The sequence below is a fragment of the Nomascus leucogenys genome, chromosome X, assembly GCF_006542625.1.
Source record: "Nomascus leucogenys isolate Asia chromosome X, Asia_NLE_v1, whole genome shotgun sequence".
Lineage (NCBI taxonomy): Eukaryota > Metazoa > Chordata > Mammalia > Primates > Hylobatidae > Nomascus > Nomascus leucogenys.
Window position 1 is genome coordinate 42,235,414 of NC_044406.1, and position 7,869 is coordinate 42,243,282.

A 7,869-nucleotide genomic window follows, 5' to 3' on the forward strand; every position below is an offset into this window, starting at 1 on the left:
GACTCCATCTCAAAAAAAAAAAAAAAGTATGCATCTTAATCTGTTTTGTGCTGTTGTACCAAAATACATGACACTGGGTAATTTATAAAGAATAGAAATTTATTCCTTATAGTTCTGGAGGCTGGGAAGTCCAAGATCTAGGTGCAGCATCTGGCCAGGGTCTTCTTGCTGTGTCATCCCATAGTGGAGGGGGAAAGAGTAAGAGAGGGCCAGAGAGGGGGCTGAACCCATTTTATTATGAGAAACCCACTCCCCACTCCCATAATAACAGCAGTAATCCATTCATGAGGCCCCTTGATTACCACTTTTTTTTTTTTTGGCTTAAACAACAGAAATTTATTTTCTCACAGTTCTGTAGGCTAGAATTCCCAGAACAAGGTCTGGTAGGGTCATTTCTGATGAGGACTCTTTTCCTGGCTTGCAGATAACCTCACTGTGTTTTCACGCGGTGGAAAAAGACTCTCTCTCTCTCTCTCTCGCTTGCATGATGACCTCTTAAAGATCTCACCTCTTAATACTGTTACAATGGCAATTACATTTCTTTTTCTTTTTCTTTTTTTAAGGTAGAGTAGTGCTCTGTCACCTAGGCTAGAGTGTAATGGTACGATCTCAGCTCACTGCAACCTCCACCTCCCAGGTTCATGCGATTTCTCCTGCCTCAGCCTCCCGAGTAGCTGGAATTATAGTTGCCCGCCACCGTGCCTGGCTAATTTTTGTATTTGTAGTGGAAATGGCGTTTCACCACGTTGGTCAGGCTGGTCTCGAACTCCTGACCTCAGGTGATCCACCCACCTTGGCCTCCCAAAGTGCTGGGTTTGAGAGGTACAAGTCATCAAACCATAACACTATGTAATCTTTGGAAACTTACTTTTTCCCCACTGGACATTCTAGATTTATCTTTTTTTTTGTTTTTGTTTTTGTTTTTTTTTTGAGACAAGGTCTTGTTCTGTTGCCCAGGCTGGAGTGCAGTGCTGCAATCATAGGTCACTGCTGCCTCAAACTCAAGTATTCCTCGCCCCTCAGCCTCTTGAGTAGTTGGGACTACAGGTGCATCCCACCACACCTGGCTAATTTTTAAATTTTTAATAAAGACAGGGTCTCGCCATGTTGCCTATGCTGGTCTTGAACTCTTGGCCTCAGGCGATCCTCCTGCCCTAGCCTCTCAAAGTGCTGGGATTACAGGTGTGAGCCACTGTACCTCTGGTTTTCTTTTTGTTTTTGTTTTTTGTTTGTTTCTTTGGAGACAGAGTCTCGCTCTGTCACCCAGGCTGGAGTGCAGCGGCGCAATCTTGGCTCACTGCAACCTCCACCTCCCGGATTGAAGCAATTCTCCTGCCTCAGCCTCCCGAGTAGCTGGGATTACAGGTGCCCGCCACCACGCCCGGGTAATTTTTGTATTTTTAGTAGAGATGGGGTTTCTCCATGTTGGCTAGGCTGGTCTCGAACTCCTGACCTCAGGTGATCTGTCCACCTCAGTCTCCCAAAGTGCTGTGATTACAGGCGTGAGCCACCACACCCAGCCAGCTTTATCTTAACACTCATGTAGCACTTGATGTGTGTGTCAGGCACTGTTCTGTCCCCTTTACATTCACAATCATTTATTTGTTTGTTTATTTATTTATATTTTTGAGACTGAGTCTCACTCTGTTGCCCAGGCTGGAGTGCAGTGGCACGATGCTGATCTCAGCTCACTGCATCCTCTGCCTCCCAGGTTCAAGTGATTCTCCTGCCTCAGCCTTCCAAGTAGCTGGGTTTACAGGCCCCTGCCACCACACCTGGCTATTTTTTTTTTTTTTTTTTTTTGTATTTTTAGTAGAGACAAGGTTTCACCATGTTAGCCAGGCTTGTCTTGAACTCCTGACCTCAGGTGATCCACCCACCTCGGCCTCCCAAAGTGCTGGGATTACAGGTGTGAGCCACTGTGCCCAGCCCACAATCCTTTAAATCATTTAAATCCTCATAATGGCCTGTGGGATACACCCTGTTACCATGTCCATTTTACATATGAGGGAACTGAGGCACCGAGTGGTTAAATGATTTGCACGATAGTTCTAGCTGGCAAGCAGAGAGCCAGGATTGTAAGCCAGGCAGACCGGGCATGAGTGCACGTTTTTGTCCCTCTGCTTCATGCCATCATTCCCAGCTGTTGCTATGATTCCTGTTTGCCTGTAGGAGTAGCTGTTCACTTATTTCCACTGCCATACAGCATTCTGTGGTGTGCATGTGCAGCCTGGGTGTCCATATTCTGTAACAGGCCTGGTTCTTGCTGTTGGGAGTAACACTGCAGTGCTCACTCCCGCACGTGTCTCCTGGTTCACATAGGCACGCAGACTCTCAGAGGGGAATCTGAGGGCATAGGGTTTGCATGTCCCTAACTTCTTCAGGTGATGCCAGACTATTTCCACAAGTGAATGCTAGCTCTGTCCCCGGGCCTCCCCAGGCCTCAGTTTCCCCATGTATTAGATAGGCCATTTGGGGACTTGAAGCTCTCAGATACCGGAACAGCAGTTTGGGGGAGCTGAGCAGGTCTGGGGTGTGACTGACATTCCCAGGCACCTGAAGGAGGAACAGCACATCTCCAGGTGGGTCCTGCAGTCCTTCCTGGAAACTTCCATGGCTCCCCACACGTGCAAGTTCAAAGCCTCTCTCCTGAACCTAGGTTCAGAGCCCCTTCTGCAGTGGCAGTTCCAACCTCCCTCCCGTGTCCCCACTCACAGCTAAGCTTTGGGCCTGGAGCACTTCCAACCTGCTGATCAGGGCAAGGCCCGATGTGGCCTTCAAGGCCATTGCACGTGTTCATTGTGACACTGCTCACTGAGCAGTCAGTGTGTGCTAGGCGTATCTCCAGCATCTGGACAGACGACACTAAATGGGTATTGAAGGATTGAATGAGGGATCAATAATGATACCCAATTTGATTCAGTGGTTCCAGAGGTTTTTCTAAGTGCTTTCCATTTATTAACTCATTTCACATTCACAGATGACCCCATAAAGTAAGCACTATTGTTATCCCCATTGTACTGACAGGGAAGCTGAGGTCCAGAGGAGCCTGGGTGCCTTGCTCGAGGTCACACAGCTTGTGAGTGGTGGTTGGAGCTGAGGAAACGTGAGAAATTGTTGTTCCCAAGCTGTGAGGTGCCACATGGGGGCCAAGATAAAATTATTCTGCTTTTTCTTTTTAGAGATAGGGTCTCACCATCATTCAGGTTGTCGTACAGTGGCACAATCATGGCTCGCTGCCACCTCCAACTCCTGGGCTCAAGGGATCCTCCCACCTCAGCCTCCTGAGTAGCTGGGACTACAGGTCAGTGCCACCATAGTGGGCTAATTTTTAAAAGTTTTTATTTTCCATAGAGATTGGGCTTTGCCATTTTGCCCAGGCTGGTCTTGAACTCGTGGGCTGAAGCAATCCTGCTCCCTCAACCTCCCAAAGCCCTGGGATTACAGGCGTGAGCCACTGTGCCTGGCCTGTTCTCCATTTTTCTGCTTCTTTCTCTGCATCCAGATCGATCCCCTTGAACACTAATTTAGGGGACAATAAACATCTGTTACATTTGCTGGTTATTTTCTAAATTAACATTTAAAAGTTGCATATTTCCTTATCAAGGTATGAGAATGATTTTTTTTTAAAAAAAAAAAAACAAGGTCTGGCTCTATTGCCCAGGCTGGAGTGCAGTGGCATGATCTCAGCCCACTGCAACCTCCGCCTCCCAGGCTCAAGCCATCCTCTTCCTCCCACCTCAGCCTCCCGAGTAGCTGGGACCACAGGCATGTTCCACTGTGCCTGGCTAATTTTTATATTTCTTGTAGAGATGAAATTTTGCTATGTTGCTCAGGCTAGTCTCGAACCTCTGAACTCAAGGGATCTGCCCACGTCAGCCTCCCAAAGTGTTGGCCTGATTTTTGTTATTTTAGTACATAATGGAATGAGTTTTCCCATTATGGATGATAGTGATTTACTAATCATTTTAATATCACATTTCATATCATTCATATTTTTTATTACTCTTGATTGGCATCAGTAATTTGGAGCTAGTATGTCTGTCTGTCTGTATGTATGTATGTATTTATTTAGAGACAGTCTCACTCTGTCGCCAAGGCTGGAGTGCCGTGGTGCAATCTCGGCCCACTGCAACTTCTGCCTCCTGGGTTTCAAGTGATTCTTGTACTGTAGCCTCCGGAGTAGCTGAGATTACAAACATGGGCCACCACGCCCAGCTAATTTTTGTATTCTTAGTAGAGACAGGGTTTCACCATGTTGGCCGGGCCAGTCTTAAACTCCTTACCTCAAGCAAACAACCTTCCTGGGCCTCCCAAAGTGCTGGAATTACAGGTATGAGCCACTGCACCTGGCCTTTGTTTTTTGTTTTTGTTTTTTTTGAGACAGAATCTTGCTCTGTTGCCCAGGTTGGAGTGCAGTGGCGTGATCTCGGCTCACTGAGGCCTCCACCTCCCGGGTTCAAGCAATTCTCTCACCTCAGCCTCCCAAGTAGCTGGGATTACAGGCCCATGCCACCACACCCAACTAATATTTGTATTTATTTTTTTAATAAGACATGGTCTCACTCTGTCACCCAGATTGAAGTGCAGTGGCACAATCTCAGCTCACTGCAATTTCTGCCTCCCAGGCACAAGTGATCCTCCCACCTCAGCCTCCCCAGTAGCTGGGACCACAGCACACCCACCACCATGACAGACTAATTTTTTGTGTTTTTAGTATAGATGGGGTTTCACCATGTTGGCCAGGCTGGTCTCGAACTCCTGGCTTCAGGTGGTCTGCACACCTCCCAAAGTGCTGGGATTACAGGCATGAGCCACCACGTCCGGCCAGAGCTAGTTTGGTTTTTGTTTTTTTGTTGTTTTGGTTTTTGTTTGTTTTTGAGACAGAGTCTTGCTCTGTTGCCCAGGCGGGAGTGCAGTGGCACGATCTCAGCTCACTGCAACCTCTGCCTCCCAGGTTAAAGCGATTCTCTGCCTCAGCCTCCCGAGTAGCTGGGATTACAGGCGCCCGCCACCACGCCTAGCTAATTTCTGTATTTTTAGTAGAGACGGGGTTTCACCATGTTGGCCAGGCTGGTCTCGAACTCCTGACCTCAGGTGATCCGCCCACCTTAGCCTCCCAAAGTGCTGGGATTACAGGTGTGAGCCAATGTGCCCAGCCGAGCTTTTTTTTTTTTTTTTTTTTTTTGAGACAGAGTCTTGCTCTGTCGCCCAGGCTGGACTGCAGTGGCGCAATCTCGGCTCACTGCAAGTTCTGCCTCCCGGGTTCACGCCATTCTCCTGCCTCAGCCTCTCCAAGTAGCTGGGACTACAGGCGCCCACCACCACGCCCGGCTAATTTTTTGTATTTTTAGTAGAGACGGGGTTTCACCATGTTGGCCAGGCTGGTCTCGAACTCCTGACCTCAGGTGATCCTCCCACCTTAGCCTCCCAAAGTGCTGGGATTACAAGCGTGAGCCACCGCGCCCAGCTGCTTGTTTGTTTTTTATGTGTCTCCATCAACTCTTGCTTTTCTGCACTGGATGCCAGTATTTGGTGAGGTAATACCTCAAAGATAATTTGCTCTCCTGGGCCTTCAAATAGACTTAAAAACAGCAGCTTTAATCCAGCTTTTCTGTTTGCTTGTCCGCACAGCTGGAAGCAGAAGTAATTTACTACACAGTAAATACCAGGAACGCCCAAGAACTGGGATAGACCCCATCACCTTCTTCTCCAACCTCCAGGGGCACCAGACAAATCACCTCCTGTTTATATCTTGTTTTAATTTTTTTGAGACAGGGTCTTGCTTTATCATCCAGGCTGGAGTGCACTGGCACGATCACAGCGCACTGCAACCTTGAACTCTCAGGTTCAAGCAATCCTCCCTCCTCAGCCCCTCAAGTAGCTGGGACTACAGGCACACACCACCATACCCGGCTAATTTTTAAAATTTTTTTTATAAAGACAGGGTCTCACTATGTTGCTTAGGTGGGTCTCAAACCCCTGAGTGCGAGGGATCCTCCCATCTCAGCCTCCCAAAGTGCTTGCATTACAGGTGTGAGCCACTACGCCTGGCTTCTTGTTTGTATCTTCTGTATTTTGCTTCTTGTTGGGAAGGCATTCCCTATAAGATCCTGGTTGCCACACCTCAGGCCCTGAGTAGGTAGTAAGACACAGGGATGTCTTCCACACTCTGGCCCCACTAATTGAGTCCTACACATAGGGAAGGTCCAGCTTCTGTCCTTTAAAACCAAACTGAGGCCAAGATGGCAAAATTTACCTTGCCATATCCTCCTCCTCCCCTCACTGTACTATCCTCATGGCCCTCTGTACCCCTGACTGCGGGGTGCTTCCTGGGACAGGAAGGAAGTGTCATTTCCCAACCCTCAGATCCAGTGCTCCCTTTTAATAAGAAACATTTTGGCCGGGCACGGTGGCTCATGCCTGTAATCCCAGCACTTTGGGAGGCCGAGGCGGGTGGATCACCTGAGGTCAGGAGTTTGAGACCAGCCTGGCCAACATGGTGAAACCCCGTCTCTACTAAAAATACAAAACTAGCTGGGCGTGGTGGCACATGCCTGTAATCCCAGCTACTAGGGAGGCTGAGGCAGGAGAATTGCTTGAACCTGGGAGGCGGAGGTTGCAGTGAGCCGAGATCGCGCCATTGCACTCCAGCCTGGGCAACAAGAGCGAAACTCCGTCTCAGAAAAAAAAAAAGAAAGAAACGGCCTCCTTTTACCATCCTGAAATGACATTCACATTCATGTACATTACAAGTCTTGCTGGTGTGGGACAGCCCCCCAGCACCAGACCTCTGCCAATTCAATGCCAAAGCACCCTCACGGAGGAATTCCCAAAACACACCCCAAGGGCAGGTAGGAACAGGACCCTTGTCTGGTTCAGTGCGGAATCCCCACCACCTAGCACAAGACCCTGCATGCACTAAATAAATAATTGCAGTCTGGATAACTATGCTGTGATTTACTGCCCTCTTCCTACAAAGCTTCCCTGTCCTCTATTCATTGCCCCTGCCTGGGGAGCCAGGGAAGAAAAACGACTCAGGGTGCGCAGGGGCCAGCTCCCTTGCACAGAGAGTTCTACTCAGTTCACTGACGCTGTGGGCAAATGGATGCTTCGGGGGCCCTCAGTCCTGCCGGGGGTGGAATGAGGACAGGGTGAGCACAGAAAGCAGAGACATCTGTAGAGTCAATGACGCAGTGGTCAGAACACAGAGTCCAGAGTGCACAGCCTGACCCTGGCCCTGGCTCTGCTCAGCTGTGTGCCTTCTGGTAACCCCTACAGGGCCTTAGGTCTCTCATCCAGAACGCAACGATGATAATAGTAGTTAAGGTTTTGTGAAGACGCAGTGAAATTATTCACGTAATCAGGAGAGGTTGGCACGTGTTAAAATTATCCATTACTGAGTAACTTGGATCAACGAACTATCATTCCTGACGCCTAGATTTCCCCCGTCTCTCAAGTGCCTCCCCACCCTCCTCCCTCAGACTTCCAGGTTCCACCACCACTGGTGGATGGTCAAGAACCCAGAACAGGCGGCCGACCTCTTTTTCTTTCCCCTGCTGCACAGCCCATCTCAGAGCTCCCTTCTGTGAGGCTCAGCCAGAGGCCTGCAGGGTTGGGACAGGCTCCTGGAGCCCTCCCCGCCAACCAGAGGCCCCGGCCTACTCCCCTCACCTGCACAGGAAAACCCTGGCCCAGCCAGGGGACCAGAAGTCTCCTCGCAGTCCCTACCTTGCCCTCACCCTCAGCCACCACCAACTACCCCTGGGCGGGCGCGCCCTACCTCCCTGCACCTCGGTCTGTGTGACCCCAGGAGTGCCCACTGTGGGTGTCCAAAGCCCTGTCTGTGTGACCCTAGGGGTGTCCACT